This window comes from Hyperolius riggenbachi, chromosome 3 (assembly GCF_040937935.1).
Source record: "Hyperolius riggenbachi isolate aHypRig1 chromosome 3, aHypRig1.pri, whole genome shotgun sequence".
Taxonomy (NCBI): Eukaryota; Metazoa; Chordata; class Amphibia; order Anura; family Hyperoliidae; genus Hyperolius; species Hyperolius riggenbachi.
In genome coordinates this window covers 80,819,085-80,840,585 of record NC_090648.1, presented here as the reverse complement: position 1 = coordinate 80,840,585, position 21,501 = coordinate 80,819,085, and the positions used below count along the sequence as shown (strand labels likewise).

General features: G+C 46.9%; 22 non-coding genes across 22 annotated transcripts; all 22 read right to left on the bottom strand.

The window, feature by feature from the left end:
- Positions 1 to 688: 688 nt before the first annotated feature.
- TRNAR-ACG (transfer RNA arginine (anticodon ACG)) lies at positions 689 to 761 on the bottom strand. Its single transcript has one exon. It is a non-coding gene; the product is annotated as a tRNA-Arg (tRNA).
- Positions 762 to 1,767: 1,006 nt separating this feature from the next.
- TRNAR-ACG (transfer RNA arginine (anticodon ACG)) lies at positions 1,768 to 1,840 on the bottom strand. Its single transcript has one exon. It is a non-coding gene; the product is annotated as a tRNA-Arg (tRNA).
- A 1,005-nt stretch (positions 1,841 to 2,845) lies between these two features.
- TRNAR-ACG (transfer RNA arginine (anticodon ACG)) lies at positions 2,846 to 2,918 on the bottom strand. Its single transcript has one exon. It is a non-coding gene; the product is annotated as a tRNA-Arg (tRNA).
- Positions 2,919 to 3,923: 1,005 nt separating this feature from the next.
- TRNAR-ACG (transfer RNA arginine (anticodon ACG)) lies at positions 3,924 to 3,996 on the bottom strand. Its single transcript has one exon. It is a non-coding gene; the product is annotated as a tRNA-Arg (tRNA).
- Positions 3,997 to 5,002: 1,006 nt separating this feature from the next.
- Positions 5,003 to 5,075, bottom strand: TRNAR-ACG (transfer RNA arginine (anticodon ACG)). Its single transcript has one exon. It is a non-coding gene; the product is annotated as a tRNA-Arg (tRNA).
- Positions 5,076 to 6,000: 925 nt separating this feature from the next.
- TRNAH-GUG (transfer RNA histidin (anticodon GUG)) lies at positions 6,001 to 6,072 on the bottom strand. The gene has a single exon. It is a non-coding gene; the product is annotated as a tRNA-His (tRNA).
- An 8-nt stretch (positions 6,073 to 6,080) lies between these two features.
- TRNAR-ACG (transfer RNA arginine (anticodon ACG)) lies at positions 6,081 to 6,153 on the bottom strand. The gene has a single exon. It is a non-coding gene; the product is annotated as a tRNA-Arg (tRNA).
- Positions 6,154 to 7,158: 1,005 nt separating this feature from the next.
- TRNAR-ACG (transfer RNA arginine (anticodon ACG)) lies at positions 7,159 to 7,231 on the bottom strand. Its single transcript has one exon. It is a non-coding gene; the product is annotated as a tRNA-Arg (tRNA).
- Positions 7,232 to 8,236: 1,005 nt separating this feature from the next.
- TRNAR-ACG (transfer RNA arginine (anticodon ACG)) lies at positions 8,237 to 8,309 on the bottom strand. Its single transcript has one exon. It is a non-coding gene; the product is annotated as a tRNA-Arg (tRNA).
- Positions 8,310 to 9,315: 1,006 nt separating this feature from the next.
- TRNAR-ACG (transfer RNA arginine (anticodon ACG)) lies at positions 9,316 to 9,388 on the bottom strand. Its single transcript has one exon. It is a non-coding gene; the product is annotated as a tRNA-Arg (tRNA).
- A 925-nt stretch (positions 9,389 to 10,313) lies between these two features.
- TRNAH-GUG (transfer RNA histidin (anticodon GUG)) lies at positions 10,314 to 10,385 on the bottom strand. The gene has a single exon. It is a non-coding gene; the product is annotated as a tRNA-His (tRNA).
- Positions 10,386 to 10,393: 8 nt separating this feature from the next.
- On the bottom strand, positions 10,394 to 10,466 carry TRNAR-ACG (transfer RNA arginine (anticodon ACG)). Its single transcript has one exon. It is a non-coding gene; the product is annotated as a tRNA-Arg (tRNA).
- Positions 10,467 to 11,471: 1,005 nt separating this feature from the next.
- TRNAR-ACG (transfer RNA arginine (anticodon ACG)) lies at positions 11,472 to 11,544 on the bottom strand. Its single transcript has one exon. It is a non-coding gene; the product is annotated as a tRNA-Arg (tRNA).
- A 1,005-nt stretch (positions 11,545 to 12,549) lies between these two features.
- On the bottom strand, positions 12,550 to 12,622 carry TRNAR-ACG (transfer RNA arginine (anticodon ACG)). Its single transcript has one exon. It is a non-coding gene; the product is annotated as a tRNA-Arg (tRNA).
- A 1,006-nt stretch (positions 12,623 to 13,628) lies between these two features.
- TRNAR-ACG (transfer RNA arginine (anticodon ACG)) lies at positions 13,629 to 13,701 on the bottom strand. Its single transcript has one exon. It is a non-coding gene; the product is annotated as a tRNA-Arg (tRNA).
- A 925-nt stretch (positions 13,702 to 14,626) lies between these two features.
- TRNAH-GUG (transfer RNA histidin (anticodon GUG)) lies at positions 14,627 to 14,698 on the bottom strand. Its single transcript has one exon. It is a non-coding gene; the product is annotated as a tRNA-His (tRNA).
- An 8-nt stretch (positions 14,699 to 14,706) lies between these two features.
- Positions 14,707 to 14,779, bottom strand: TRNAR-ACG (transfer RNA arginine (anticodon ACG)). The gene has a single exon. It is a non-coding gene; the product is annotated as a tRNA-Arg (tRNA).
- Positions 14,780 to 15,784: 1,005 nt separating this feature from the next.
- TRNAR-ACG (transfer RNA arginine (anticodon ACG)) lies at positions 15,785 to 15,857 on the bottom strand. The gene has a single exon. It is a non-coding gene; the product is annotated as a tRNA-Arg (tRNA).
- Positions 15,858 to 16,862: 1,005 nt separating this feature from the next.
- Positions 16,863 to 16,935, bottom strand: TRNAR-ACG (transfer RNA arginine (anticodon ACG)). The gene has a single exon. It is a non-coding gene; the product is annotated as a tRNA-Arg (tRNA).
- Positions 16,936 to 17,941: 1,006 nt separating this feature from the next.
- Positions 17,942 to 18,014, bottom strand: TRNAR-ACG (transfer RNA arginine (anticodon ACG)). Its single transcript has one exon. It is a non-coding gene; the product is annotated as a tRNA-Arg (tRNA).
- Positions 18,015 to 18,939: 925 nt separating this feature from the next.
- TRNAH-GUG (transfer RNA histidin (anticodon GUG)) lies at positions 18,940 to 19,011 on the bottom strand. The gene has a single exon. It is a non-coding gene; the product is annotated as a tRNA-His (tRNA).
- A 1,086-nt stretch (positions 19,012 to 20,097) lies between these two features.
- On the bottom strand, positions 20,098 to 20,170 carry TRNAR-ACG (transfer RNA arginine (anticodon ACG)). Its single transcript has one exon. It is a non-coding gene; the product is annotated as a tRNA-Arg (tRNA).
- Positions 20,171 to 21,501: the final 1,331 nt, after the last annotated feature.

The following is a 21,501-nucleotide window of genomic DNA, read 5'->3' as shown; positions in this document are numbered from 1 at the left end:
TTATTCACACATTTCTTAAGCTGTTGTTGTTGCAGCCGCACCGAGTGTAGTTAGTGTTAACGGGAAAGTTGCTGGGTGAAGACAAGGAGTGAAGCCAAGCAGTATGGAAAGGGTCCTCTGTCTGAGCAGCTGTCTGTTGTGAGTGGGGCACGGCAGGCTAAGTTCTTCTATCTCCTTCTAGGAGCAAAATCCTCAAAGCATTATCTCTGCATGATTGATCAGGGTCTGCTGTTAAAGTTGTCTGTGCAGAACAATGTCAAAGCAGAGTTGTCCTTTAAGCATTGCTAGCAGCCATCCAAAGTATGGGCGCCAAGGTGAATTGATGCTCAAGTGCTCTGTGTAACATAGGTCTTTTTCTTGTGCGGGTTTCTTGGGGAAGGCAAGTGGTGAAAGTTGGCCTAGGCTTAGCAAGGGACTGGCAACTGGTGAGGCCAAGATGCCATGTGAGGATGGTGTTTGTGAAGATGTTTGAAGATGCTACAAAGCAGAGAAAGGCAAAATGTTGTAATGAAGAAGTGAAGCAAGCAGAGCCGAAGGTTCCTGGATGCTTTAGAAAGTCACTAGATTGGTTGCAACCTGAAGAAATAGTTGCAGAGGAAGAAAGTAAAGAGCCTGCCGTGACCCAGATTCGAACCGGGGTTGCTGCGGCCACAACGCAGAGTACTAACCACTATACGATCACGGCAATCGAGCCAGGTAGGAGTCGAACCTACAATCTTCTGATCCGTAGTCAGACGCGTTATCCATTGCGCCACTGGCCCTACTGCTGACATACGTATAGCAAGTTTTTCTTGCGGCCGCAAGGAGACCGGGCCTCGTTGAAGTGCCCTATTCCACTGAACGTCTTCTGTAGCGAGAACTTCTTTGAGAGATAATCTCTATAAAAATGTCATGAATTTGCTCTCTCTGAGTCCAGATATTCACAATGCTGTTCTAAAAGCTTGAAGAAGGTTGCAAGAGGAGTGCAGAAAGCAGCCTGCCGCAAACCGTATTCACACCAGGTTGCTTGCAGCCATAACAAAGAGTACTAGCCACTATAGGATCAGGGCACATTTTGTATGCTAGTCCCGGAGTTATTCACACATTTCTTAAGCTGTTGTTGTTGCAGCCGCACCGAGTGTAGTTAGTGTTAACGGGAAAGTTGCTGGGTGAAGACAAGGAGTGAAGCCAAGCAGTATGGAAAGGGTCCTCTGTCTGAGCAGCTGTCTGTTGTGAGTGGGGCACGGCAGGCTAAGTTCTTCTATCTCCTTCTAGGAGCAACATCCTCAAAGCATTATCTCTGCATGATTGATCAGGGTCTGCTGTTAAAGTTGTCTGTGCAGAACAATGTCAAAGCAGAGTTGTCCTTTAAGCATTGCTAGAAGCCATCCAAAGTATGGGCGCCAAGGTGAATTGATGCTCAAGTGCTCTGTGTAACAGTAGGTCTTTTTCTTGTGCAGGTTTCTTGGGGAAGGCAAGTGGTGAAAGTTGGCCTAGGCTTAGCAAGGGACTGGCAACTGGTGAGGCCAAGATGCCATGTGAGGATGGTGTTTGTGAAGATGTTTGAAGATGCTACAAAGCAGAGAAAGGCAAAATGTTGTAATGAAGAAGTGAAGCAAGCAGAGCCTAAGGTTCCTGGATGCATTCGAAAGTCACTAGATTGGTTGCAACCTGAAGAAATAGTTGCAGAGGAAGAAAGTAAAGAGCCTGCCGTGACCCGGATTTAAACCAGGGTTGCTGCAGTCACAACGCAGAGTACTAACCACTATACGATCCCGGCACATTAAACGAGCCAGGTAGGAGTCGAACCTACAATCTTCTGATCCGTAGTCAGACGCGTTATCCATTGCGCCACTGGCCCTACTGCTGACATTCATATAGCAAGTTTTTCTTGCGGCCACAAGGAGACCGGGCCTCGTTGAAGTGCCCTATTCCACTGAACGTCTTCTGTAGCGAGAACTTCTTTGAGAGATAATCTCTATAAAAATGTCATGAATTTGCTCTCTCTGAGTCCAGATATTCACAATGCTGTTCTAAAAGCTTGAAGAAGGTTGCAAGAGGAGTGCAGAAAGCAGCCTGCCGTAAACCGTATGCACACCAGGTTGCTTGCAGCCACAACAAAGAGTACTAGCCACTATAGGATCAGGGCACATTTTGTATGCTAGTCCCGGAGTTATTCACACATTTCTTAAGCTGTTGTTGTTGCAGCGGCACCGAGTGTAGTTAGTGTTAACGGGAAAGTTGCTGGGTGAAGACAAGGAGTGAAGCCAAGCAGTATGGAAAGGGTCCTCTGTCTGAGCAGCTGTCTGTTGTGAGTGGGGCACGGCAGGCTAAGTTCTTCTATCTCCTTCTAGGAGCAAAATCCTCAAAGCATTATCTCTGCATGATTGATCAGGGTCTGCTGTTAAAGTTGTCTGTGCAGAACAATGTCAAAGCAGAGTTGTCCTTTAAGCATTGCTAGCAGCCATCCAAAGTATGGGCGCCAAGGTGAATTGATGCTCAAGTGCTCTGTGTAACATAGGTCTTTTCCTTGTGCGGGTTTCTTGGGGAAGGCAAGTGGTGAAAGTTGGCCTAGGCTTAGCAAGGGACTGGCAACTGGTGAGGCCAAGATGCCATGTGAGGATGGTGTTTGTGAAGATGTTTGAAGATGCTACAAAGCAGAGAAAGGCAAAATGTTGTAATGAAGAAGTGAAGCAAGCAGAGCCTAAGGTTCCTGGATGCTTTAGAAAGTCACTAGATTGGTTGCAACCTGAAGAAATAGTTGCAGAGGAAAAAAGTAAAGAGCCTGCCGTGACCCAGATTCGAACCGGGGTTGCTGCGGCCACAACGCAGAGTACTAACCACTATACGATCACGGCATGTTAATCGAGCCAGGTAGGAGTCGAACCTACAATCTTCTGATCCGTAGTCAGACGCGTTATCCATTGCGCCACTGGCCCTACTGCTGACATACGTATAGCAAGTTTTTCTTGCGGCCGCAAGGAGACCGGGCCTCGTTGAAGTGCCCTATTCCACTGAACGTCTTCTGTAGCGAGAACTTCTTTGAGAGATAATCTCTATAAAAATGTCATGAATTTGCTCTCTCTGAGTCCAGATATTCACAATGCTGTTCTAAAAGCTTGAAGAAGGTTGCAAGAGGAGTGCAGAAAGCAGCCTGCCGTAAACCGTATTCACACCAGGTTGCTTGCAGCCATAACAAAGAGTACTAGCCACTATAGGATCAGGGCACATTTTGTATGCTAGTCCCGGAGTTATTCACACATTTCTTAAGCTGTTGTTGTTGCAGCCACACCGAGTGTAGTTAGTGTTAACGGGAAAGTTGCTGGGTGAAGACAAGGAGTGAAGCCAAGCAGTATGGAAAGGGTCCTCTGTCTGAGCAGCTGTCTGTTCTGAGTGGGGCACGGCAGGCTAAGTTCTTCTATCTCCTTCTAGGAGCAAAATCCTCAAAGCATTATCTCTGCATGATTGATCAGGGTCTGCTGTTAAAGTTGTCTGTGCAGAACAATGTCAAAGCAGAGTTGTCCTTTAAGCATTGCTAGCAGCCATCCAAAGTATGGGCGCCAAGGTGAATTGATGCTCAAGTGCTCTGTGTAACATAGGTCTTTTTCTTGTGCGGGTTTCTTGGGGAAGGCAAGTGGTGAAAGTTGGCCTAGGCTTAGCAAGGGACTGGCAACTGGTGAGGCCAAGATGCCATGTGAGGATGGTGTTTGTGAAGATGTTTGAAGATGCTACAAAGCAGAGAAAGGCAAAATGTTGTAATGAAGAAGTGAAGCAAGCAGAGCCTAAGGTTCCTGGATGCTTTAGAAAGTCACTAGATTGGTTGCAACCTGAAGAAATAGTTGCAGAGGAAGAAAGTAAAGAGCCTGCCGTGACCCAGATTCAAACCGGGGTTGCTGCGGCCACAACGCAGAGTACTAACCACTATACGATCACAGCATGTTAATCGAGCCAGGTAGGAGTCGAACCTACAATCTTCTGATCCGTAGTCAGAAGCGTTATCCATTGCGCCACTGGCACTACTGCTGACATACGTATAGCAAGTTTTTCTTGCGGCCGCAAGGAGACCGGGCCTCGTTGAAGTGCCCTATTCCACTGAACGTCTTCTGTAGCGAGAACTTCTTTGAGAGATAATCTCTATAAAAATGTCATGAATTTGCTCTCTCTGAGTCCAGATATTCACAATGCTGTTCTAAAAGCTTGAAGAAGGTTGCAAGAGGAGTGCAGAAAGCAGCCTGCCGTAAACCGTATTCACACCAGGTTGCTTGCAGCCACAACAAAGAGTACTAGCCACTATAGGATCAGGGCACATTTTGTATGCTAGTCCCGGAGTTATTCACACATTTCTTAAGCTGTTGTTGTTGCAGCCGCACCGAGTGTAGTTAGTGTTAACGGGAAAGTTGCTGGGTGAAGACAAGGAGTGAAGCCAAGCAGTATGGAAAGGGTCCTCTGTCTGAGCAGCTGTCTGTTGTGAGTGGGGCACGGCGGGCTAAGTTCTTCTATCTCCTTCTAGGAACAAAATCCTGAAAGCATTATCTCTGCATGATTGATCAGGGTCTGCTGTTAAAGTTGTCTGTGCAGAACAATGTCAAAGCAGAGTTGTCCTTTAAGCATTGCTAGCAGCCATCCAAAGTATGGGCGCCAAGGTGAATTGATGCTCAAGTGCTCTGTGTAACAGTAGGTCTTTTTCTTGAGCGGGTTTCTTGGGGAAGGCAAGTGGTGAAAGTTGGCCTAGGCTTAGCAAGGGACTGGCAACTGGTGAGGCCAAGATGCCATGTGAGGATGGTGTTTGTGAAGATGTTTGAAGATGCTACAAAGCAGAGAAAGGCAAAATGTTGTAATGAAGAAGTGAAGCAAGCAGAGCCTAAGGTTCCTGGATGCTTTAGAAAGTCACTAGATTGGTTGCAACCTGAAGAAATAGTTGCAGAGGAAGAAAGTAAAGAGCCTGCCGTGACCCAGATTCCAACCAGGGTTGCTGCAGCCATAACGCAGAGTACTAACCACTATACGATCACGGCATGTTAAACGAGCCAGGTAGGAGTCGAACCTACAATCTTCTGATCCGTAGTCAGACGCGTTATCCATTGCGCCACTAGCCCTACTGCTGACATACGTATAGCAAGTTTTTCTTGCGGCCGCAAGGAGACTGGGCCTCGTTGAAGTGCCCTATTCCACTGAACGTCTTCTGTAGTGAGAACTTCTTTGAGAGATAATCTCTATAAAAATGTCATGAATTTGCTCTCTCTGAGTCCAGATATTCACAATGCTGTTCTAAAAGCTTGAAGAAGGTTGCAAGAGGAGTGCAGAAAGCAGCCTGCCGTAAACCGTATTCACACCAGGTTGCTTGCAGCCACAACAAAGAGTACTAGCCACTATAGGATCAGGGCACATTTTGTATGCTAGTCCCGGAGTTATTCACACATTTCTTAAGCTGTTGTTGTTGCAGCCGCACCGAGTGTAGTTAGTGTTAACGGGAAAGTTGCTGGGTGAAGACAAGGAGTGAAGCCAAGCAGTATGGAAAGGGTCTTCTGTCTGAGCAGCTGTCTGTTGTGAGTGGGGCACGGCAGGCTAAGTTCTTCTATCTCCTTCTAGGAGCAAAATCCTCAAAGCATTATCTCTGCATGATTGATCAGGGTCTGCTGTTAAAGTTGTCTGTGCAGAACAATGTCAAAGCAGAGTTGTCCTTTAAGCATTGCTAGCAGCCATCCAAAGTATGGGCGCCAAGGTGAATTGATGCTCAAGTGCTCTGTGTAACATAGGTCTTTTCCTTGTGCGGGTTTCTTGGGGAAGGCAAGTGGTGAAAGTTGGCCTAGGCTTAGCAAGGGACTGGCAACTGGTGAGGCCAAGATGCCATGTGAGGATGGTGTTTGTGAAGATGTTTGAAGATGCTACAAAGCAGAGAAAGGCAAAATGTTGTAATGAAGAAGTGAAGCAAGCAGAGCCTAAGGTTCCTGGATGCTTTAGAAAGTCACTAGATTGGTTGCAACCTGAAGAAATAGTTGCAGAGGAAGAAAGTAAAGAGCCTGCCGTGACCCGGATTCGAACCGGGGTTACTGCGGCCACAACGCAGAGTACTAACCACTATACGATCACGGCATGTTAATCGAGCCAGGTAGGAGCCGAACCTACAATCTTCTGATCCGTAGTCAGACGCGTTATCCATTGCGCCACTGGCCCTACTGCTGACATACGTATAGCAAGTTTTTCTTGCGGCCGCAAGGAGACCGGGCCTCGTTGAAGTGCCCTATTCCACTGAACGTCTTTTGTAGCGAGAACTTCTTTGAGAGATAATCTCTATAAAAATGTCATGAATTTGCTCTCTCTGAGTCCAGATATTCACAATGCTGTTCTAAAAGCTTGAAGAAGGTTGCAAGAGGAGTGCAGAAAGCAGCCTGCCGTAAACCGTATTCACACCAGGTTGCTTGCAGCCATAACAAAGAGTACTAGCCACTATAGGATCAGGGCACATTTTGTATGCTAGTCCCGGAGTTATTCACACATTTCTTAAGCTGTTGTTGTTGCAGCCACACCGAGTGTAGTTAGTGTTAACGGGAAAGTTGCTGGGTGAAGACAAGGAGTGAAGCCAAGCAGTATGGAAAGGGTCCTCTGTCTGAGCAGCTGTCTGTTGTGAGTGGGGCACGGCAGGCTAAGTTCTTCTATCTCCTTCTAGGAGCAAAATCCTCAAAGCATTATCTCTGCATGATTGATCAGGGTCTGCTGTTAAAGTTGTCTGTGCAGAACAATGTCAAAGCAGAGTTGTCCTTTAAGCATTGCTAGCAGCCATCCAAAGTATGGGCGCCAAGGTGAATTGATGCTCAAGTGCTCTGTGTAACATAGGTCTTTTTCTTGTGCGGGTTTCTTGGGGAAGGCAAGTGGTGAAAGTTGGCCTAGGCTTAGCAAGGGACTGGCAACTGGTGAGGCCAAGATGCCATGTGAGGATGGTGTTTGTGAGGATGTTTGAAGATGCTACAAAGCAGAGAAAGGCAAAATGTTGTAATGAAGAAGTGAAGCAAGCAGAGCCGAAGGTTCCTGGATGCTTTAGAAAGTCACTAGATTGATTGCAACCTGAAGAAATAGTTGCAGAGGAAGAAAGTAAAGAGCCTGCCGTGACCCAGATTCGAACCGGGGTTGCTGCGGCCACAACGCAGAGTACTAACCACTATACGATCACGGCATGTTAATCGAGCCAGGTAGGAGTCGAACCTACAATCTTCTGATCCGTAGTCAGACGCGTTATCCATTGCGCCACTGGCCCTACTGCTGACATACGTATAGCAAGTTTTTCTTGCGGCCGCAAGGAGACCGGGCCTCGTTGAAGTGCCCTATTCCACTGAACGTCTTCTGTAGCGAGAACTTCTTTGAGAGATAATCTCTATAAAAATGTCATGAATTTGCTCTCTCTGAGTCCAGATATTCACAATGCTGTTCTAAAAGCTTGAAGAAGGTTGCAAGAGGAGTGCAGAAAGCAGCCTGCCGTAAACCGTATTCACACCAGGTTGCTTGCAGCCACAACAAAGAGTACTAGCCACTATAGGATCAGGGCACATTTTGTATGCTAGTCCCGGAGTTATTCACACATTTCTTAAGCTGTTGTTGTTGCAGCCGCACCGAGTGTAGTTAGTGTTAACGGGAAAGTTGCTGGGTGAAGACAAGGAGTGAAGCCAAGCAGTATGGAAAGGGTCCTCTGTCTGAGCAGCTGTCTGTTCTGAGTGGGGCACGGCAGGCTAAGTTCTTCTATCTCCTTCTAGGAGCAAAATCCTCAAAGCATTATCTCTGCATGATTGATCAGGGTCTGCTGTTAAAGTTGTCTGTGCAGAACAATGTCAAAGCAGAGTTGTCCTTTAAGCATTGCTAGCAGCCATCCAAAGTATGGGCGCCAAGGTGAATTGATGCTCAAGTGCTCTGTGTAACATAGGTCTTTTTCTTGTGCGGGTTTCTTGGGGAAGGCAAGTGGTGAAAGTTGGCCTAGGCTTAGCAAGGGACTGGCAACTGGTGAGGCCAAGATGCCATGTGAGGATGGTGTTTGTGAAGATGTTTGAAGATGCTACAAAGCAGAGAAAGGCAAAATGTTGTAATGAAGAAGTGAAGCAAGCAGAGCCTAAGGTTCCTGGATGCTTTAGAAAGTCACTAGATTGGTTGCAACCTGAAGAAATAGTTGCAGAGGAAGAAAGTAAAGAGCCTGCCGTGACCCAGATTCAAACCGGGGTTGCTGCGGCCACAACGCAGAGTACTAACCACTATACGATCACAGCATGTTAATCGAGCCAGGTAGGAGTCGAACCTACAATCTTCTGATCCGTAGTCAGAAGCGTTATCCATTGCGCCACTGGCACTACTGCTGACATACGTATAGCAAGTTTTTCTTGCGGCCGCAAGGAGACCGGGCCTCGTTGAAGTGCCCTATTCCACTGAACGTCTTCTGTAGCGAGAACTTCTTTGAGAGATAATCTCTATAAAAATGTCATGAATTTGCTCTCTCTGAGTCCAGATATTCACAATGCTGTTCTAAAAGCTTGAAGAAGGTTGCAAGAGGAGTGCAGAAAGCAGCCTGCCGTAAACCGTATTCACACCAGGTTGCTTGCAGCCACAACAAAGAGTACTAGCCACTATAGGATCAGGGCACATTTTGTATGCTAGTCCCGGAGTTATTCACACATTTCTTAAGCTGTTGTTGTTGCAGCCGCACCGAGTGTAGTTAGTGTTAACGGGAAAGTTGCTGGGTGAAGACAAGGAGTGAAGCCAAGCAGTATGGAAAGGGTCCTCTGTCTGAGCAGCTGTCTGTTGTGAGTGGGGCACGGCGGGCTAAGTTCTTCTATCTCCTTCTAGGAACAAAATCCTGAAAGCATTATCTCTGCATGATTGATCAGGGTCTGCTGTTAAAGTTGTCTGTGCAGAACAATGTCAAAGCAGAGTTGTCCTTTAAGCATTGCTAGCAGCCATCCAAAGTATGGGCGCCAAGGTGAATTGATGCTCAAGTGCTCTGTGTAACAGTAGGTCTTTTTCTTGAGCGGGTTTCTTGGGGAAGGCAAGTGGTGAAAGTTGGCCTAGGCTTAGCAAGGGACTGGCAACTGGTGAGGCCAAGATGCCATGTGAGGATGGTGTTTGTGAAGATGTTTGAAGATGCTACAAAGCAGAGAAAGGCAAAATGTTGTAATGAAGAAGTGAAGCAAGCAGAGCCTAAGGTTCCTGGATGCTTTAGAAAGTCACTAGATTGGTTGCAACCTGAAGAAATAGTTGCAGAGGAAGAAAGTAAAGAGCCTGCCGTGACCCAGATTCCAACCAGGGTTGCTGCAGCCATAACGCAGAGTACTAACCACTATACGATCACGGCATGTTAAACGAGCCAGGTAGGAGTCGAACCTACAATCTTCTGATCCGTAGTCAGACGCGTTATCCATTGCGCCACTAGCCCTACTGCTGACATACGTATAGCAAGTTTTTCTTGCGGCCGCAAGGAGACTGGGCCTCGTTGAAGTGCCCTATTCCACTGAACGTCTTCTGTAGTGAGAACTTCTTTGAGAGATAATCTCTATAAAAATGTCATGAATTTGCTCTCTCTGAGTCCAGATATTCACAATGCTGTTCTAAAAGCTTGAAGAAGGTTGCAAGAGGAGTGCAGAAAGCAGCCTGCCGTAAACCGTATTCACACCAGGTTGCTTGCAGCCACAACAAAGAGTACTAGCCACTATAGGATCAGGGCACATTTTGTATGCTAGTCCCGGAGTTATTCACACATTTCTTAAGCTGTTGTTGTTGCAGCCGCACCGAGTGTAGTTAGTGTTAACGGGAAAGTTGCTGGGTGAAGACAAGGAGTGAAGCCAAGCAGTATGGAAAGGGTCTTCTGTCTGAGCAGCTGTCTGTTGTGAGTGGGGCACGGCAGGCTAAGTTCTTCTATCTCCTTCTAGGAGCAAAATCCTCAAAGCATTATCTCTGCATGATTGATCAGGGTCTGCTGTTAAAGTTGTCTGTGCAGAACAATGTCAAAGCAGAGTTGTCCTTTAAGCATTGCTAGCAGCCATCCAAAGTATGGGCGCCAAGGTGAATTGATGCTCAAGTGCTCTGTGTAACATAGGTCTTTTCCTTGTGCGGGTTTCTTGGGGAAGGCAAGTGGTGAAAGTTGGCCTAGGCTTAGCAAGGGACTGGCAACTGGTGAGGCCAAGATGCCATGTGAGGATGGTGTTTGTGAAGATGTTTGAAGATGCTACAAAGCAGAGAAAGGCAAAATGTTGTAATGAAGAAGTGAAGCAAGCAGAGCCTAAGGTTCCTGGATGCTTTAGAAAGTCACTAGATTGGTTGCAACCTGAAGAAATAGTTGCAGAGGAAGAAAGTAAAGAGCCTGCCGTGACCCGGATTCGAACCGGGGTTACTGCGGCCACAACGCAGAGTACTAACCACTATACGATCACGGCATGTTAATCGAGCCAGGTAGGAGCCGAACCTACAATCTTCTGATCCGTAGTCAGACGCGTTATCCATTGCGCCACTGGCCCTACTGCTGACATACGTATAGCAAGTTTTTCTTGCGGCCGCAAGGAGACCGGGCCTCGTTGAAGTGCCCTATTCCACTGAACGTCTTTTGTAGCGAGAACTTCTTTGAGAGATAATCTCTATAAAAATGTCATGAATTTGCTCTCTCTGAGTCCAGATATTCACAATGCTGTTCTAAAAGCTTGAAGAAGGTTGCAAGAGGAGTGCAGAAAGCAGCCTGCCGTAAACCGTATTCACACCAGGTTGCTTGCAGCCATAACAAAGAGTACTAGCCACTATAGGATCAGGGCACATTTTGTATGCTAGTCCCGGAGTTATTCACACATTTCTTAAGCTGTTGTTGTTGCAGCCACACCGAGTGTAGTTAGTGTTAACGGGAAAGTTGCTGGGTGAAGACAAGGAGTGAAGCCAAGCAGTATGGAAAGGGTCCTCTGTCTGAGCAGCTGTCTGTTGTGAGTGGGGCACGGCAGGCTAAGTTCTTCTATCTCCTTCTAGGAGCAAAATCCTCAAAGCATTATCTCTGCATGATTGATCAGGGTCTGCTGTTAAAGTTGTCTGTGCAGAACAATGTCAAAGCAGAGTTGTCCTTTAAGCATTGCTAGCAGCCATCCAAAGTATGGGCGCCAAGGTGAATTGATGCTCAAGTGCTCTGTGTAACATAGGTCTTTTTCTTGTGCGGGTTTCTTGGGGAAGGCAAGTGGTGAAAGTTGGCCTAGGCTTAGCAAGGGACTGGCAACTGGTGAGGCCAAGATGCCATGTGAGGATGGTGTTTGTGAGGATGTTTGAAGATGCTACAAAGCAGAGAAAGGCAAAATGTTGTAATGAAGAAGTGAAGCAAGCAGAGCCGAAGGTTCCTGGATGCTTTAGAAAGTCACTAGATTGATTGCAACCTGAAGAAATAGTTGCAGAGGAAGAAAGTAAAGAGCCTGCCGTGACCCAGATTCGAACCGGGGTTGCTGCGGCCACAACGCAGAGTACTAACCACTATACGATCACGGCATGTTAATCGAGCCAGGTAGGAGTCGAACCTACAATCTTCTGATCCGTAGTCAGCCGCGTTATCCATTGCGCCACTGGCCCTACTGCTGACATACGTATAGCAAGTTTTTCTTGCGGCCGCAAGGAGACCGGGCCTCGTTGAAGTGCCCTATTCCACTGAACGTCTTCTGTAGCGAGAACTTCTTTGAGAGATAATCTCTATAAAAATGTCATGAATTTGCTCTCTCTGAGTCCAGATATTCACAATGCTGTTCTAAAAGCTTGAAGAAGGTTGCAAGAGGAGTGCAGAAAGCAGCCTGCCGTAAACCGTATTCACACCAGGTTGCTTGCAGCCACAACAAAGAGTACTAGCCACTATAGGATCAGGGCACATTTTGTATGCTAGTCCCGGAGTTATTCACACATTTCTTAAGCTGTTGTTGTTGCAGCCGCACCGAGTGTAGTTAGTGTTAACGGGAAAGTTGCTGGGTGAAGACAAGGAGTGAAGCCAAGCAGTATGGAAAGGGTCCTCTGTCTGAGCAGCTGTCTGTTCTGAGTGGGGCACGGCAGGCTAAGTTCTTCTATCTCCTTCTAGGAGCAAAATCCTCAAAGCATTATCTCTGCATGATTGATCAGGGTCTGCTGTTAAAGTTGTCTGTGCAGAACAATGTCAAAGCAGAGTTGTCCTTTAAGCATTGCTAGCAGCCATCCAAAGTATGGGCGCCAAGGTGAATTGATGCTCAAGTGCTCTGTGTAACATAGGTCTTTTTCTTGTGCGGGTTTCTTGGGGAAGGCAAGTGGTGAAAGTTGGCCTAGGCTTAGCAAGGGACTGGCAACTGGTGAGGCCAAGATGCCATGTGAGGATGGTGTTTGTGAAGATGTTTGAAGATGCTACAAAGCAGAGAAAGGCAAAATGTTGTAATGAAGAAGTGAAGCAAGCAGAGCCTAAGGTTCCTGGATGCTTTAGAAAGTCACTAGATTGGTTGCAACCTGAAGAAATAGTTGCAGAGGAAGAAAGTAAAGAGCCTGCCGTGACCCAGATTCAAACCGGGGTTGCTGCGGCCACAACGCAGAGTACTAACCACTATACGATCACAGCATGTTAATCGAGCCAGGTAGGAGTCGAACCTACAATCTTCTGATCCGTAGTCAGAAGCGTTATCCATTGCGCCACTGGCACTACTGCTGACATACGTATAGCAAGTTTTTCTTGCGGCCGCAAGGAGACCGGGCCTCGTTGAAGTGCCCTATTCCACTGAACGTCTTCTGTAGCGAGAACTTCTTTGAGAGATAATCTCTATAAAAATGTCATGAATTTGCTCTCTCTGAGTCCAGATATTCACAATGCTGTTCTAAAAGCTTGAAGAAGGTTGCAAGAGGAGTGCAGAAAGCAGCCTGCCGTAAACCGTATTCACACCAGGTTGCTTGCAGCCACAACAAAGAGTACTAGCCACTATAGGATCAGGGCACATTTTGTATGCTAGTCCCGGAGTTATTCACACATTTCTTAAGCTGTTGTTGTTGCAGCCGCACCGAGTGTAGTTAGTGTTAACGGGAAAGTTGCTGGGTGAAGACAAGGAGTGAAGCCAAGCAGTATGGAAAGGGTCCTCTGTCTGAGCAGCTGTCTGTTGTGAGTGGGGCACGGCGGGCTAAGTTCTTCTATCTCCTTCTAGGAACAAAATCCTGAAAGCATTATCTCTGCATGATTGATCAGGGTCTGCTGTTAAAGTTGTCTGTGCAGAACAATGTCAAAGCAGAGTTGTCCTTTAAGCATTGCTAGCAGCCATCCAAAGTATGGGCGCCAAGGTGAATTGATGCTCAAGTGCTCTGTGTAACAGTAGGTCTTTTTCTTGAGCGGGTTTCTTGGGGAAGGCAAGTGGTGAAAGTTGGCCTAGGCTTAGCAAGGGACTGGCAACTGGTGAGGCCAAGATGCCATGTGAGGATGGTGTTTGTGAAGATGTTTGAAGATGCTACAAAGCAGAGAAAGGCAAAATGTTGTAATGAAGAAGTGAAGCAAGCAGAGCCTAAGGTTCCTGGATGCTTTAGAAAGTCACTAGATTGGTTGCAACCTGAAGAAATAGTTGCAGAGGAAGAAAGTAAAGAGCCTGCCGTGACCCAGATTCCAACCAGGGTTGCTGCAGCCATAACGCAGAGTACTAACCACTATACGATCACGGCATGTTAAACGAGCCAGGTAGGAGTCGAACCTACAATCTTCTGATCCGTAGTCAGACGCGTTATCCATTGCGCCACTAGCCCTACTGCTGACATACGTATAGCAAGTTTTTCTTGCGGCCGCAAGGAGACTGGGCCTCGTTGAAGTGCCCTATTCCACTGAACGTCTTCTGTAGTGAGAACTTCTTTGAGAGATAATCTCTATAAAAATGTCATGAATTTGCTCTCTCTGAGTCCAGATATTCACAATGCTGTTCTAAAAGCTTGAAGAAGGTTGCAAGAGGAGTGCAGAAAGCAGCCTGCCGTAAACCGTATTCACACCAGGTTGCTTGCAGCCACAACAAAGAGTACTAGCCACTATAGGATCAGGGCACATTTTGTATGCTAGTCCCGGAGTTATTCACACATTTCTTAAGCTGTTGTTGTTGCAGCCGCACCGAGTGTAGTTAGTGTTAACGGGAAAGTTGCTGGGTGAAGACAAGGAGTGAAGCCAAGCAGTATGGAAAGGGTCCTCTGTCTGAGCAGCTGTCTGTTGTGAGTGGGGCACGGCAGGCTAAGTTCTTCTATCTCCTTCTAGGAGCAAAATCCTCAAAGCATTATCTCTGCATGATTGATCAGGGTCTGCTGTTAAAGTTGTCTGTGCAGAACAATGTCAAAGCAGAGTTGTCCTTTAAGCATTGCTAGCAGCCATCCAAAGTATGGGCGCCAAGGTGAATTGATGCTCAAGTGCTCTGTGTAACATAGGTCTTTTCCTTGTGCGGGTTTCTTGGGGAAGGCAAGTGGTGAAAGTTGGCCTAGGCTTAGCAAGGGACTGGCAACTGGTGAGGCCAAGATGCCATGTGAGGATGGTGTTTGTGAAGATGTTTGAAGATGCTACAAAGCAGAGAAAGGCAAAATGTTGTAATGAAGAAGTGAAGCAAGCAGAGCCTAAGGTTCCTGGATGCTTTAGAAAGTCACTAGATTGGTTGCAACCTGAAGAAATAGTTGCAGAGGAAGAAAGTAAAGAGCCTGCCGTGACCCGGATTCGAACCGGGGTTGCTGCGGCCACAACGCAGAGTACTAACCACTATACGATCACGGCATGTTAATCGAGCCAGGTAGGAGCCGAACCTACAATCTTCTGATCCGTAGTCAGACGCGTTATCCATTGCGCCACTGGCCCTACTGCTGACATACGTATAGCAAGTTTTTCTTGCGGCCGCAAGGAGACCGGGCCTCGTTGAAGTGCCCTATTCCACTGAACGTCTTTTGTAGCGAGAACTTCTTTGAGAGATAATCTCTATAAAAATGTCATGAATTTGCTCTCTCTGAGTCCAGATATTCACAATGCTGTTCTAAAAGCTTGAAGAAGGTTGCAAGAGGAGTGCAGAAAGCAGCCTGCCGTAAACCGTATTCACACCAGGTTGCTTGCAGCCATAACAAAGAGTACTAGCCACTATAGGATCAGGGCACATTTTGTATGCTAGTCCCGGAGTTATTCACACATTTCTTAAGCTGTTGTTGTTGCAGCCACACCGAGTGTAGTTAGTGTTAACGGGAAAGTTGCTGGGTGAAGACAAGGAGTGAAGCCAAGCAGTATGGAAAGGGTCCTCTGTCTGAGCAGCTGTCTGTTGTGAGTGGGGCACGGCAGGCTAAGTTCTTCTATCTCCTTCTAGGAGCAAAATCCTCAAAGCATTATCTCTGCATGATTGATCAGGGTCTGCTGTTAAAGTTGTCTGTGCAGAACAATGTCAAAGCAGAGTTGTCCTTTAAGCATTGCTAGCAGCCATCCAAAGTATGGGCGCCAAGGTGAATTGATGCTCAAGTGCTCTGTGTAACATAGGTCTTTTTCTTGTGCGGGTTTCTTGGGGAAGGCAAGTGGTGAAAGTTGGCCTAGGCTTAGCAAGGGACTGGCAACTGGTGAGGCCAAGATGCCATGTGAGGATGGTGTTTGTGAGGATGTTTGAAGATGCTACAAAGCAGAGAAAGGCAAAATGTTGTAATGAAGAAGTGAAGCAAGCAGAGCCGAAGGTTCCTGGATGCTTTAGAAAGTCACTAGATTGATTGCAACCTGAAGAAATAGTTGCAGAGGAAGAAAGTAAAGAGCCTGCCGTGACCCAGATTCGAACCGGGGTTGCTGCGGCCACAACACAGAGTACTAACCACTATACGATCACGGCATGTTAATCGAGCCAGGTAGGAGTCGAACCTACAATCTTCTGATCCGTAGTCAGACGCGTTATCCATTGCGCCACTGGCCCTACTGCTGACATACGTATAGCAAGTTTTTCTTGCGGCCGCAAGGAGACCGGGCCTCGTTGAAGTGCCCTATTCCACTGAACGTCTTCTGTAGCGAGAACTTCTTTGAGAGATAATCTCTATAAAAATGTCATGAATTTGCTCTCTCTGAGTCCAGATATTCACAATGCTGTTCTAAAAGCTTGAAGAAGGTTGCAAGAGGAGTGCAGAAAGCAGCCTGCCGTAAACCGTATTCACACCAGGTTGCTTGCAGCCATAACAAAGAGTACTAGCCACTATAGGATCAGGGCACATTTTGTATGCTAGTCCCGGAGTTATTCACACATTTCTTAAGCTGTTGTTGTTGCAGCCACACCGAGTGTAGTTAGTGTTAACGGGAAAGTTGCTGGGTGAAGACAAGGAGTGAAGCCAAGCAGTATGGAAAGGGTCCTCTGTCTGAGCAGCTGTCTGTTCTGAGTGGGGCACGGCAGGCTAAGTTCTTCTATCTCCTTCTAGGAGCAAAATCCTCAAAGCATTATCTCTGCATGATTGATCAGGGTCTGCTGTTAAAGTTGTCTGTGCAGAACAATGTCAAAGCAGAGTTGTCCTTTAAGCATTGCTAGCAGCCATCCAAAGTATGGGCGCCAAGGTGAATTGATGCTCAAGTGCTCTGTGTAACATAGGTCTTTTTCTTGTGCGGGTTTCTTGGGGAAGGCAAGTGGTGAAAGTTGGCCTAGGCTTAGCAAGGGACTGGCAACTGGTGAGGCCAAGATGCCATGTGAGGATGGTGTTTGTGAAGATGTTTGAAGATGCTACAAAGCAGAGAAAGGCAAAATGTTGTAATGAAGAAGTGAAGCAAGCAGAGCCTAAGGTTCCTGGATGCTTTAGAAAGTCACTAGATTGGTTGCAACCTGAAGAAATAGTTGCAGAGGAAGAAAGTAAAGAGCCTGCCGTGACCCAGATTCAAACCGGGGTTGCTGCGGCCACAACGCAGAGTACTAACCACTATACGATCACAGCATGTTAATCGAGCCAGGTAGGAGTCGAACCTACAATCTTCTGATCCGTAGTCAGAAGCGTTATCCATTGCGCCACTGGCACTACTGCTGACATACGTATAGCAAGTTTTTCTTGCGGCCGCAAGGAGACCGGGCCTCGTTGAAGTGCCCTATTCCACTGAACGTCTTCTGTAGCGAGAACTTCTTTGAGAGATAATCTCTATAAAAATGTCATGAATTTGCTCTCTCTGAGTCCAGATATTCACAATGCTGTTCTAAAAGCTTGAAGAAGGTTGCAAGAGGAGTGCAGAAAGCAGCCTGCCGTAAACCGTATTCACACCAGGTTGCTTGCAGCCACAACAAAGAGTACTAGCCACTATAGGATCAGGGCACATTTTGTATGCTAGTCCCGGAGTTATTCACACATTTCTTAAGCTGTTGTTGTTGCAGCCGCACCGAGTGTAGTTAGTGTTAACGGGAAAGTTGCTGGGTGAAGACAAGGAGTGAAGCCAAGCAGTATGGAAAGGGTCCTCTGTCTGAGCAGCTGTCTGTTGTGAGTGGGGCACGGCGGGCTAAGTTCTTCTATCTCCTTCTAGGAACAAAATCCTGAAAGCATTATCTCTGCATGATTGATCAGGGTCTGCTGTTAAAGTTGTCTGTGCAGAACAATGTCAAAGCAGAGTTGTCCCTTAAGCATTGCTAGCAGCCATCCAAAGTATGGGCGCCAAGGTGAATTGATGCTCAAGTGCTCTGTGTAACAGTAGGTCTTTTTCTTGAGCGGGTTTCTTGGGGAAGGCAAGTGGTGAAAGTTGGCCTAGGCTTAGCAAGGGACTGGCAACTGGTGAGGCCAAGATGCCATGTGAGGATGGTGTTTGTGAAGATGTTTGAAGATGCTACAAAGCAGAGAAAGGCAAAATGTTGTAATGAAGAAGTGAAGCAAGCAGAGCCTAAGGTTCCTGGATGCTTTAGAAAGTCACTAGATTGGTTGCAACCTGAAGAAATAGTTGCAGAGGAAGAAAGTAAAGAGCCTGCCGTGACCCAGATTCCAACCAGGGTTGCTGCAGCCATAACGCAGAGTACTAACCACTATACGATCACGGCATGTTAAACGAGCCAGGTAGGAGTCGAACCTACAATCTTCTGATCCGTAGTCAGACGCGTTATCCATTGCGCCACTAGCCCTACTGCTGACATACGTATAGCAAGTTTTTCTTGCGGCCGCAAGGAGACTGGGCCTCGTTGAAGTGCCCTATTCCACTGAACGTCTTCTGTAGTGAGAACTTCTTTGAGAGATAATCTCTATAAAAATGTCATGAATTTGCTCTCTCTGAGTCCAGATATTCACAATGCTGTTCTAAAAGCTTGAAGAAGGTTGCAAGAGGAGTGCAGAAAGCAGCCTGCCGTAAACCGTATTCACACCAGGTTGCTTGCAGCCACAACAAAGAGTACTAGCCACTATAGGATCAGGGCACATTTTGTATGCTAGTCCCGGAGTTATTCACACATTTCTTAAGCTGTTGTTGTTGCAGCCGCACCGAGTGTAGTTAGTGTTAACGGGAAAGTTGCTGGGTGAAGACAAGGAGTGAAGCCAAGCAGTATGGAAAGGGTCCTCTGTCTGAGCAGCTGTCTGTTGTGAGTGGGGCACGGCAGGCTAAGTTCTTCTATCTCCTTCTAGGAGCAAAATCCTCAAAGCATTATCTCTGCATGATTGATCAGGGTCTGCTGTTAAAGTTGTCTGTGCAGAACAATGTCAAAGCAGAGTTGTCCTTTAAGCATTGCTAGCAGCCATCCAAAGTATGGGCGCCAAGGTGAATTGATGCTCAAGTGCTCTGTGTAACATAGGTCTTTTCCTTGTGCGGGTTTCTTGGGGAAGGCAAGTGGTGAAAGTTGGCCTAGGCTTAGCAAGGGACTGGCAACTGGTGAGGCCAAGATGCCATGTGAGGATGGTGTTTGTGAAGATGTTTGAAGATGCTACAAAGCAGAGAAAGGCAAAATGTTGTAATGAAGAAGTGAAGCAAGCAGAGCCTAAGGTTCCTGGATGCTTTAGAAAGTCACTAGATTGGTTGCAACCTGAAGAAATAGTTGCAGAGGAAGAAAGTAAAGAGCCTGCCGTGACCCGGATTCGAACCGGGGTTGCTGCGGCCACAACGCAGAGTACTAACCACTATACGATCACAGCATGTTAATCGAGCAAGGTAGGAGCCGAACCTACAATCTTCTGATCCGTAGTCAGACGCGTTATCCATTGCGCCACTGGCCCTACTGCTGACATACGTATAGCAAGTTTTTCTTGCGGCCGCAAGGAGACCGGGCCTCGTTGAAGTGCCCTATTCCACTGAACGTCTTTTGTAGCGAGAACTTCTTTGAGAGATAATCTCTATAAAAATGTCATGAATTTGCTCTCTCTGAGTCCAGATATTCACAATGCTGTTCTAAAAGCTTGAAGAAGGTTGCAAGAGGAGTGCAGAAAGCAGCCTGCCGTAAACCGTATTCACACCAGGTTGCTTGCAGCCATAACAAAGAGTACTAGCCACTATAGGATCAGGGCACATTTTGTATGCTAGTCCCGGAGTTATTCACACATTTCTTAAGCTGTTGTTGTTGCAGCCACACCGAGTGTAGTTAGTGTTAACGGGAAAGTTGCTGGGTGAAGACAAGGAGTGAAGCCAAGCAGTATGGAAAGGGTCCTCTGTCTGAGCAGCTGTCTGTTGTGAGTGGGGCACGGCAGGCTAAGTTCTTCTATCTCCTTCTAGGAGCAAAATCCTCAAAGCATTATCTCTGCATGATTGATCAGGGTCTGCTGTTAAAGTTGTCTGTGCAGAACAATGTCAAAGCAGAGTTGTCCTTTAAGCATTGCTAGCAGCCATCCAAAGTATGGGCGCCAAGGTGAATTGATGCTCAAGTGCTCTGTGTAACATAGGTCTTTTTCTTGTGCGGGTTTCTTGGGGAAGGCAAGTGGTGAAAGTTGGCCTAGGCTTAGCAAGGGACTGGCAACTGGTGAGGCCAAGATGCCATGTGAGGATGGTGTTTGTGAGGATGTTTGAAGATGCTACAAAGCAGAGAAAGGCAAAATGTTGTAATGAAGAAGTGAAGCAAGCAGAGCCGAAGGTTCCTGGATGCTTTAGAAAGTCACTAGATTGATTGCAACCTGAAGAAATAGTTGCAGAGGAAGAAAGTAAAGAGCCTGCCGTGACCAAGATTCGAACCGGGGTTGCTGCGGCCACAACGCAGAGTACTAACCACTATACGATCACGGCATGTTAATCGAGCCAGGTAGGAGTCGAACCTACAATCTTCTGATCCGTAGTCAGACGCGTTATCCATTGCGCCACTGGCCCTACTGCTGACATTCGTATAGCAAGTTTTTCTTGCGGCCGCAAGGAGACCGGGCCTCGTTGAAGTGCCCTATTCCACTGAACGTCTTCTGTAGCGAGAACTTCTTTGAGAGATAATCTCTATAAAAATGTCATGAATTTGCTCTCTCTGAGTCCAGATATTCACAATGCTGTTCTAAAAGCTTGAAGAAGGTTGCAAGAGGAGTGCAGAAAGCAGCCTGCCGTAAACCGTATTCACACCAGGTTGCTTGCAGCCACAACAAAGAGTACTAGCCACTATAGGATCAGGGCACATTTTGTATGCTAGTCCCGGAGTTATTCACACATTTCTTAAGCTGTTGTTGTTGCAGCCGCACCGAGTGTAGTTAGTGTTAACGGGAAAGTTGCTGGGTGAAGACAAGGAGTGAAGCCAAGCAGTATGGAAAGGGTCCTCTGTCTGAGCAGCTGTCTGTTGTGAGTGGGGCACGGCGGGCTAAGTTCTTCTATCTCCTTCTAGGAACAAAATCCTGAAAGCATTATCTCTGCATGATTGATCAGGGTCTGCTGTTAAAGTTGTCTGTGCAGAACAATGTCAAAGCAGAGTTGTCCTTTAAGCATTGCTAGCAGCCATCCAAAGTATGGGCGCCAAGGTGAATTGATGCTCAAGTGCTCTGTGTAACAGTAGGTCTTTTTCTTGAGCGGGTTTCTTGGGGAAGGCAAGTGGTGAAAGTTGGCCTAGGCTTAGCAAGGGACTGGCAACTGGTGAGGCCAAGATGCCATGTGAGGATGGTGTTTGTGAAGATGTTTGAAGATGCTACAAAGCAGAGAAAGGCAAAATGTTGTAATGAAGAAGTGAAGCAAGCAGAGCCTAAGGTTCCTGGATGCTTTAGAAAGTCACTAGATTGGTTGCAACCTGAAGAAATAGTTGCAGAGGAAGAAAGTAAAGAGCCTGCCGTGACCCAGATTCAAACCAGGGTTGCTGCAGCCATAACGCAGAGTACTAACCACTATACGATCACGGCATGTTAAACGAGCCAGGTAGGAGTCAAACCTACAATCTTCTAATCCGTAGTCAAACGCGTTATCCATTGCGCCACTGGCCCTACTGCTGACATACGTATAGCAAGTTTTTCTTGCGGCCGCAAGGAGACTGGGCCTCGTTGAAGTGCCCTATTCCACTGAACGTCTTCTGTAGCGAGAACTTCTTTGAGAGATAATCTCTATAAAAATGTCATGAATTTGCTCTCTCTGAGTCCAGATATTCACAATGCTGTTCTAAAAGCTTGAAGAAGGTTGCAAGAGGAGTGCAGAAAGCAGCCTGCCGTAAACCGTATTCACACCAGGTTGCTTGCAGC